Source organism: Teleopsis dalmanni, chromosome 1 (assembly GCF_002237135.1).
Source record: "Teleopsis dalmanni isolate 2A chromosome 1, ASM223713v2, whole genome shotgun sequence".
In the NCBI taxonomy this organism is placed as follows: domain Eukaryota; kingdom Metazoa; phylum Arthropoda; class Insecta; order Diptera; family Diopsidae; genus Teleopsis; species Teleopsis dalmanni.
Genome location: NC_051846.1, coordinates 128,065,579 through 128,076,803, shown reverse-complemented (window position 1 = coordinate 128,076,803; position 11,225 = coordinate 128,065,579).

Genomic DNA, 11,225 nt, shown 5'->3' with positions numbered 1-11,225 from the left:
TTTTAATAAAAAAAACTATTTTTAATTTATTCTCTCGTTTATTTTCTTTTTTTATTCATTAGAAGAGAATTTATTAAGATTTATTTTATTAACAAATAAATAATTATCTACAAAATTTAGTTTTTTTTTTTACGTACTCTTTACTTTGCTTTAAGTTCGGTTGTAAAATTCAGTTTTAAGTTTTCACAATTTATCAATAAAAGTTTTAAAATTTCGTTAGTAACACATTTAATAATTTAATTAGTTTAATTTACTTTAAAATAATCTGTACTTTTCTTCAAATTTGGTTGGAAATTTAATTTTTAAGTTTGCACAATTTATCAATACAAATTTTTAAATTTTGATTTTAACAAATTTAATAATTCAATTAGTTTAATTTTAATTTTGAAATAATTTTTTTTATGTACAAGATTTTTCACAATCTTTGAGAAACTATTTAAATTTCGACATTGACACCGCCGTCTTAGTCAAAGAAATTCAGCTGCTGCTGACGCCAGAACCAGGAGTTTTTCTTTCGCGGTTGAATAAAACAAGAGAAGAGCCCGCTTCTTCCAAGTGCACGCACTTTTATATCGTCAACGGTCAACGGTATCAGCTGTAGCTACGTTAAAGTTCAACGACCGTTGATCAAAGCTCGTTAACTGATCCCTCTGCAATGCACCAGCGAAAGTCCAGCTTTAAGGCGAATTCTATTTTTTTTCTCATGTGGAAGCTGGAACTTGTTCTTTCTTATGGTTTGGCCTAGTTCCACAACTTTGCACCAAAGTTTTCTTAGTTTGACAGTTCTTTATTAGAATTTTGTTTTGATCTCGTTTGTTTTTTTTTAACAATGTGTTGTGCCAGTCGAAATGTTTTTTAAAGCGTGGTTTTTTCCTTTACTTATAAAAAGATAAATTATAATCAAATAATTATAATTAATAAAACAATCAATTTAAAAAAAAAATCAGTGAATCATAATGAATATTACTTCAATTGCTGGATGTCTGTGGTTGTGGGGTGGCCATTGCTATTGCTTTTGCTTTGTTGTTGTTGAGGCTGCGGTGAGTTAGTCAAGTTAAATATTTTAATTATTAATTCACACATTTTTTTGTTCCAGATGTCTTCAATAGTTTTATATAAATGTTGTAAGGATGGAAATTTACACCAAATTTCCACCTACATAAACGTGCACTAAAAACAATAACAACACGAACTAAAACACATCAATACAACACAGTTTTCCTTTACAAAACGACACACTTTTTATATTTATATTTAAACCTGGAAAAGTAGACTCACTGGTGATAAATGTTGCAAATATCTGGAATAAAATAGATTAATTAATATTTAAAATATTTATTCAAAACAATTTACCAAAAACCAAACCGCTTGCAAGCCTTAATAACATCTTAAACTAATCTGAAATGATATTGAAATGAAATATAAAAATATAATTAAATAAATAAATAATAAACTCACCTTATTTATTGTTAATTATATTTTTAATTTTTTATTAAATTTGCATTTTATTTATCGTAACAAACAAAATAAATAAAACCACCACCGACCGAATGTAGTTTTAAAACACGTTTTGTAAGAATCAAATCAAAGCAGCGTTAACATAAGAAAGTAAGAACTGCCAAAAATATTCGCCGTAAGAGAAGCTTAAAGAGAAGTTAAATGCACAAGCTGAGTACCGCATAAACACGAAATAGAAAATCAGAACGGCAAAAATTAAACAAGAATTACGTGAGATCAGCTGTAAATAAAATGATACGCTACACAAAAGCTCGGTCGAATGGGTATATAAGACGCGCAATTTTCTTATACGAGAGACTTGGCATATAATCACTAAGGCACATACACCTAGTAAAAAATAAAATAAATTCAAGTCCAAAACAAAGAATAATTCTACATCAAGAATTATTATACAAAGTCGAATTATATTATCTCAAGTGGTCGAATTACGTCTAGCGTAGATAATATAATTTTACAGAATATTTACACAAAGGATAATTCCCCATCAGGAATTATCAATACAAAGCTAAAGCAATTCATATCAATCATTCTACATCAAGAATTATTATACAAAGTCGAATTATATTATCTCAAGTGGTCGAATTACGTCTATCGTAGATAATATAATTTTACAGAATATTTATACAAAGGATAATCCCCCATCAGGAATTATCAATACAAAGCTGAAGCAATTCATATCAATAATTCTACATCAAGAATTATTGCACAAAGTCGAATTATATTATCTCAAGTGGTCGAATTATGTCTAGCGTAGATAATATAATTTTACAGAACATTTATACAAAAGGATAATCCCCCATCAGGAATTATCAATACAAAGCTAAAGCAATTCATATCAATAATTCTACATCAAGAATTATTGCACAAAGTCGAATTATATTATTTCAAGTGGTCGAATTACGTCTATCGTAAATAATATAATTTTGCAGAATATTTATACAAAGGATAATTCCACATCAGGAACTATCAATAACAAAGCTAAAGCAATTCATATCAATAATTCTACATCAAGAATTATTATACAAAGTCGAATTATATTATTTCAAGTGGTCGATTTACGTCTAGCGTAAATAATATAATTTCACAGAATATATACATGAGGGATAATTCTATATCAAGAATTATCGATATTAACCATATTTTTCCCTTAGAAAACTCCAAACTATCAAAGTGAATTACCACATCCGAATAATTCTTGGAAACACTACAGAGCATCCTGTTATATTCAAATCAATACCGGTCATTTGGAAGATTTAAGCAGTTACTTATAAAATTAAGCCAAACTTAACCAATATTTGTTAATTGTAAAAATTTATCCAACTAAATAACTTTAATAATAAATAATTTTATTCTACTATATAATAAAATCCAGAAAACATAAACGTGTCTCTGAATATTTTGGTTTCAATTAAAAATTTATTGTAACGATCCTGGAGAGACTGAGCATACCTCGGCAAATAAGCAACGACTCAAAGAAAGGGTCGTTACAGTTGGCGCCCGAGCAGGGACCAAAATATTCAAAGGCCGTTGAAATAGTAATGGAAATATAGTAGTCAAGCACATCATGGACTTATCGTATGCACAAACCGTGGAGCGGATACGAAAATGGTCTGTAAAGTACAATGGAGGAGTAGACCCAATAGATTTTGTGGAAAGCATAGAAGAGTTAGCAGAACTTGACGACGTCAACGTGAATCTAGTTCCCAGGATGATGCCTGTACTGCTTGAAGACAAAGCACTGATGTGGTACCGGAACAACAATAAACAGTGGAACCTCTGGTCAAGCTTCAAAACAGACTTTCTAAAATTTTTTCTTTCATCTAGATATTTCAAAAGATTAGAAGACGAGGTGCGAACACGATTTCAAAAGAAGCAAGAAAGTTTTAAAGATTATTTACTAGAAATTAAATATCTTATGCGACACACAGGCATGAACCAAGATTCACAATTGGAACGAATATACCGAAATATGCGCACAGAGTACCAAATGTACATCAAACGTCGAGACTTTTCGAGCTTAACAGAATTAGCAATACTAGCAGATGACTTCGAAGAACTTCGCGCAGAACAGGATAAAGTGAGTCGTGGCAGTGTTCGACAGGAAGTAATGGTTGGTCGCATAGAAGTTGAATATCCACAAATGATGGTATTGGAAAATACAGTGAGATGCATACCTACTACGCCGATACAGGACAAACTTATTCCCAGTTCAAATTCCGAGTCACCTATCCTCAACCAGCAGAGAAGTAATCAGCAACGCTACCAGCCGACAGCTAAGCAAGTAACAGCACGAATCATACAAGATCAAGATATATTTCAAAATCAACTGTACCAAGTATCAACTCAGCAGAATATCCAACATGTCATGCCAGTTAAAGGAAATCTAAAACCATTCAATCGGAACCAAGTCACAGAAGTTCAACAAATGCTGCAGGTCCAACCATGCGAACCAAAGCAAGAATCACAAAATATTAGGCCCATCAGAGGAAATTCGCAGATGCAAGAAACACAACGACAAGTAAACCTAAAACTTACAAAGAAGAATCCCGAAGTATTTAAGCCAGCATGAGTTACACCAGATCAGGAAATATTTCAAAGTCAAACGAAGCAAGTATCAGTACAGCAAACATCGCAACATGTTACGTCGTTCAAAGAAAACTTAAAATCGTTCAATCAGGACCAAGCCACAGAATTTAAACGAATGCTCCAAATCCAACCGTGCAAACCACAGCAAGATTCAAGACCCAACAAACAAAATCCCAAAGTATCTATACAACAACGAGTCACACCAAACCGTGAAATAGTATCAGTTGAAATACAAGAACTACAAAACCAGTTAAAACCAAGATTTATCAAAGGAAATCTCGAAGTATCTAAACAACAGCAAGACACCCCAAATCATCAAATATTACAAGTTCAAACACAGAAAGTACAACGACAGAAAGAACCAAGCGTAATCAAAGCGCAAAAACAAAAGATTCAACGGCACAAAGATCCAAGTCCTAGCAAGAAAAATTCACAGGTAGTTAATCAACCAAAAAGAAATCTAGAAAGAATTAACCACGTTTTGTAAGAATCAAAACAAAGCAGCGTTAACATAAGAAAGTAAAAACTGCCAAAAATATTCGCCGTAAGAGAAGCTTAAAGAGAAGTTAAATGCACAAGCTGAGTACCGCATAAACACGAAATAGAAAATCAGAACGGCAAAAATTAAACAAGAATTACGTGAGATCAGCTGTAAATAAAATGATACGCTACACAAAAGCTCGGTCGAATGGGTATATAAGACGCGCAATTTTCTTATACGAGAGACTTGGCATATAATCACTAAGGCACATACACCTAGTAAAAAATAAAATAAATTCAAGTCCAAAACAAAGAATAATTCTACATCAAGAATTATTATACAAAGTCGAATTATATTATCTCAAGTGGTCGAATTACGTCTATCGTAGATAATATAATTTTACAGAATATTTATACAAAGGATAATCCCCCATCAGGAATTATCAATACAAAGCTGAAGCAATTCATATCAATAATTCTACATCAAGAATTATTGCACAAAGTCGAATTATATTATCTCAAGTGGTCGAATTATGTCTAGCGTAGATAATATAATTTTACAGAACATTTATACAAAAGGATAATCCCCCATCAGGAATTATCAATACAAAGCTAAAGCAATTCATATCAATAATTCTACATCAAGAATTATTGCACAAAGTCGAATTATATTATTTCAAGTGGTCGAATTACGTCTATCGTAAATAATATAATTTTGCAGAATATTTATACAAAGGATAATTCCACATCAGGAACTATCAATAACAAAGCTAAAGCAATTCATATCAATAATTCTACATCAAGAATTATTATACAAAGTCGAATTATATTATTTCAAGTGGTCGATTTACGTCTAGCGTAAATAATATAATTTCACAGAATATATACATGAGGGATAATTCTATATCAAGAATTATCGATATTAACCATATTTTTCCCTTAGAAAACTCCAAACTATCAAAGTGAATTACCACATCCGAATAATTCTTGGAAACACTACAGAGCATCCTGTTATATTCAAATCAATACCGGTCATTTGGAAGATTTAAGCAGTTACTTATAAAATTAAGCCAAACTTAACCAATATTTGTTAATTGTAAAAATTTATCCAACTAAATAACTTTAATAATAAATAATTTTATTCTACTAAATAATAAAATCCAGAAAACATAAACGTGTCTCTGAATATTTTGGTTTCAATTAAAAATTTATTGTAACGATCCTGGAGAGACTGAACATACCTCGGCAAATAAGCAACGACTCAAAGAAAGGGTCGTTACAATGTTACTTGTAGTGTGTTAGGAAGCCGTGTTGCGTTTTGTAGGAAGCTATACCCACGACGTTGTAACGATCAAATTTTAATTAATAAAATTTTATGTCGTTACAAATTACATAAAATTTTATTTAAAAATTTTATTACATTATTCTTTTAAAACTGGAGGTGTAGCGTGCATAAGCATACACTATGTGAGTAAATAAGCATGCTGATATTTACTATACCTTTATTGCATTTTTGCAATATGAGCCCCTACCGTCCGTTTGACAATAGTGTTTGAGCTGGCGTATGAAGACGCCAATTCAGCAAATTCCCACAGTATGCTAATGCACACTGCTCCTCCACAAATACCAACTATGTAAAAATATTTCATTTAATAAAACAGTCTTAAAACAGAACTGAAATGGTTTTGATATTATGAATCAGTATCGGAGTAAGATGTGTACAGGTTATAGAAAATATAATTTAGTAACGCAGTGATTCTTGATTTTTTTGTGTAAAATAAAAATAAAAATAAAATAAACCGGAAAAAAATCAGAAGAAGTATTATATGTGATATGTTTAAATTTATTGTAAAAAACCGTAACCGATCAAAAACATTGACTTTTGAGTACCATTTCCAAGTAATCGTATTTTAAATTTGTTTATGACATTTTTTTAAATAGTAGTTTGCAGTTCTTGATATTGATTAACATTTGAAATCACTATTGGAGGCGGGCGTATCTCACTTCTTTTATTGGTTTCAATTTTTTCAATATTTTTGGCTTGAATGATTACCTTAGGATGGGATTCTGCTCTACTTTTTTTATTGGGTTTAGATTTATTTATTATCCAATCCGTCTCTTTTTCTAGCTCGTCTTCATCTGTTACATATTCTTGGAATTTCTTAATCGAAGAACTAGTTAATATTGAATTTGAATCTTTCACTATTTTTAAATTTGCATTTTCCGCTTAAAGACGTTTATTTTCTTTTTTAAGTTGTTGGCATAACACTTGCAGATCAATTACCTTTTGTTGTAGATCTTTTATTTCTGGCTCGCTTATCTTATTAAAGGTTTGAGTAGAATCACCATGTTTTGAACTTTCGCAAGCTGAGTTCGATCTCTGCATCATAATAAAGAGTCACGCATAAATTCTTGCTTCCTTAGCTGAAGCTTTGTTATGTTTGCTTTTTCCAGGTGAAGGTGCCATAACTGTAATTTACTTTAAGGCCTAACTTAAAGTCAATAATACAGTGCAGTGTAGAATATGTGTTTTTAATTTGAAATAAAGCAATTTAAATTTAATCAGATTTAGGCGATTTCATGCAATAATAAATCAACTGTAGTACATTTCAATAATTTAAATCTAAAGATCACAAGGTTTTTGAAGCATTACATGGCGCATTTGCTCAATTGTCGCTAGTAAATGAGCCTCAGCATTTATGTGGTAACTAAGCCTATCTTGGTGTAATTTGGCTTTGGTATGAATTTCTTTCCGTACTATTGATACTCCGAGGTTGTAAGGTAAGTCAGAATTTCTTACGTACCACAGCGCGTTTGTTGTTGCGTTCTGGTTGCGCAACCCCACAGCTGGATTCCATATGTCAAGATTGGCTGCAGCATTTGTTTGTATAATACAAGTTTATTGATAGGCGATAGTTTTGATTTTCTGCCGATTAACCATTTCAACGGTTTAAATTTTAAATCTAATTCGGTTATTTTCTTTTTTATGTGCTCGTTCCATCTTAGCTTAGCGTCTACAGTCATACGCAAGTATTTCGCAGTAATCGAGTGTGGGTTCACATGTACTGATTTTTCTTTATTGAGATTGGTTTTCCAATTCCTTGTTCAACCAACTATTTTTTTTCAAGGCTGGGAAACAAAAAATGTCTACACCAAATGCCACCAATCTGTGCTTGCAGGCTGGCTCTCTCGGTTATCCATTGGTTGCACTCAAAAACGTACGCAAAGGCACCTGAAGCAAAGCTTAGTTTCGGTGCGCGTCCGCATTATTGTTCTCTGTTATTTTGTTTTGGAATTGTTTGACTGGTTTTTCGATTTTCGTAGTTGTCGAAAGCGCATCGAGATCCCTTATCTCTTTGGTGGTTGTCGGTGTCAGGCCAGTTACCTCCGCCGTTTCTTGCAGAGCATTCCTGATTTTCTAGCAGAGCTTTAAGTTTGCCTTAGTCCCCTTGTCAAGCTCTAGTAGCAAAACACCCTACATTGACTTTCAGATTGCTCGAATTTTTGAGGAGTTCAAATAAATACAAGCAAAACGGTTCATGTTATCTACACGAATAAAAAATATGACCTAAAACGTATAAAAATTAACAATGACAAAGTCTTCACACACACAAAGGCAAATTACCTTGGCATTACTATAGATAGCAGATTAACTTGGAAAGACCATATTAAAGCTAAAAGCAATGAAATTAAGCGTCGCTTTGGACAATTGTACTGGCTACTCTGCTCGAAATAAAAACTAACAGTGAAAAATAAACTACTAGTATATAAAATAGTAATCGCTCCAATATGGAAATATGGAACCGAAATATGGGGCACAGCATGCAAATACAACATTCAAATACTGCAAAGACTACTATCAAAAATACATAGGACTATCATCAACGCTGAATGGTACATCTCAAACTATGATATTCATCGTGATTTAAAGATACCCTTCGTTGCAGACGTTATCCCAAAAAATAGTAAAAGGCACACAGACAGATTACTTTTCCATCCTAACCCAACAATGAGGCAGTTACCTAATGACGAAGCCACACATAACAGAAGATTGAAACACTTATTTCCATCAGAAATAGCAATACTATAATAATCTAACTAATATATTCATAGTAAATTAATAGCAGTCTATTTAATTGACTCATTTATTATATCATCTATCCATTAATTTTAATTATTTTATATGTTAATATTTAATTTATATAATTTAAAGAAAAGTTTTCTTTTTCTTTTTATCCACTATTAATAGTTCACTGATGTAATTCTTAATCTTGTTTTTGAATTATTACTTGAAGTTCCATTATTGTAAAAATGTATACTAATTGTTAAATCTTGTATAATAAAGTTGTATAATAAAGTTGTATAATAAAGGGAAGCACAAAAAAAAAATTTTCACTAATAAATATCTTAAATTCTACCCTACATCGATAATACAAATTTCCTCTTTTCTCTTCTTTTTCTATTCAAAATGCACTTCAATTTCGAACTACTTCCTATACAATCTACTAGATTAGACCAAGAGAAAAAAAACAAAAAAAATATTGTGTACTTCATTTACTCTGGTTAAATTTAAAGAAGCCCTAATCAAATAGAATAGGCATCGTTTCTTTTTCATTTGAAATGATGATGGTCGCTGCCGTGGTACTAAGAGTAATCTCCTCGCTTTTACGAAGCCAGCATGTTTTACGGGAACCCATGTCAAGGTTCCGCATCATTAATATTATATCTCCTTTATCTTTGAGGAACTGCTCACCAGATGAGAGCTGCTCAAGATTGAAACATTTCTTCTCTGCGGCCATCCTCTCGCTATTACTGAAATATTTATCTATATGCGTCAGAAACGTCATTACTACCTCTGTATCTCTGTATCACTGTATCACTGTATCACTAACCTTGCCAGACTAACCCCCAGCACACCCTTTGAGCTATTGATTGGTTTTTAGTTTATACTACAGCTGTCCCTAATAGCTCAATAAAACAAATTTCACATTTCCCGAAATATAACAACCAAATAAATGACTTATAACTAATTGTTTTATGACTTCTAGTAATTGTTTTACATTTATTGAATCTTAAAATATATGTTTACAATAACCGAAGAAAATAAAATAATAAATAAAAAAACAATTCATTTATGTGTCCTATATTTAAAAAAAAATACTATCTTACCAAAACAAAATATGCAACATCAACTCTCCATATGAATAAATATATATATACATATATCTTTAAGTTTTGCTGACATAAATTTTATAATTCAAAAAAAAAAAACAAAAAAAATAAGATATTCTTTCCGTACATGAAATTATTCAAATTTTCTTTTCTTTTCAATTTAATTCTATTATACCCCTTTTTTTCTCTTTTTTTATTTTATATAATTTCTATAAGTTTTACACTAGGTACTTACTACCTTCGACGAAATGACGTCACTTCTCGAGTTACAGGTACCTAGCTAAAAAAAAAACAATTAAGAGAACTTTTGGAAAAACAAAAAAAAAAACATATATGGGTAGATCAATAAATATTTGATGCACTTAAAGAAGCTCTACGTTGTTTAACTATTAATGAAGAGATTAATGTTCACAAACTCTTTTTTTTTCCTTTTTGTTAATTACACCAGTGACGATTGCTGTAAGGTGCGGAGGTGTGCGGTGAACACCCTAATATAATTTGCAAAATGTTAAATAACTTAGCTATATAAATTTATTAAGTATCATCACATCAAGAATTATTATTATTTATTACATTTCCACATATATTTTAAAAGTTTTAGCAAAAACAATTAAATATAATTGTCTATGAAAACTCAATCAATTTGCTTCTGTTAGCTGCTATACTTGTTAGTTGTGCTCACATATTTGCAGCTCAAATCACAGAACATTTCTATTTTATTTCGTCTCTCCCCTTTGTGTTCACAGAAGTTGGCCGCACATTTATACGTTGCATATGAACAAAATAATGTGCGTGTGCTCCCGTTCGTAATATCAGAGATAGAGATTTATATAGTGGGAACTGTATGAGAGTAATTTTCTGTTCTATTCGAATATCAACTACATGCATACGAATCCAACATGATGATTTGCCAAAGTGGTTGCATGAGCGGCTGAAGTTTGCAGCTCATATCACCATACATTTAACAGTAACACCAACGAATTTCTGTTCTTACTGTGCGGGGTACTTGTCCGCACATTTATACGTTGCAAGTGGGTTCGATTTTGTTTGATCACTGCATAAACATTTATGTTTCCCAGTACAAACTCTTTTGTTTGAAAAAATTTGGTTTGATGTTACGAGAATTATGTGAAAAGTTTTGTTTCTTCCATATTGATATAATATTAAACTTATATATAAAATATTAATTTAATTTGTTTAATATGTTATTTTGTTAATGAATTATTAATATAATATTGCGAATATATTGTTGCCTAATATAATACGGTTATTATTAGTAAAACATCTCATATATTTTAATTTAAGTGGTACATGTAAAAACAACATTAAAGAAGGGCCGCACACCATTCCAGATAGAGCACGCGTCGTCACTGAATTACACCAATAAAAAAATTCAAAAATAGACAATTTAAAATTAATGATTAAAAAAAACTTCCTTTTCGTTAGCGGCAGGTCCTTCGTTTTTATTT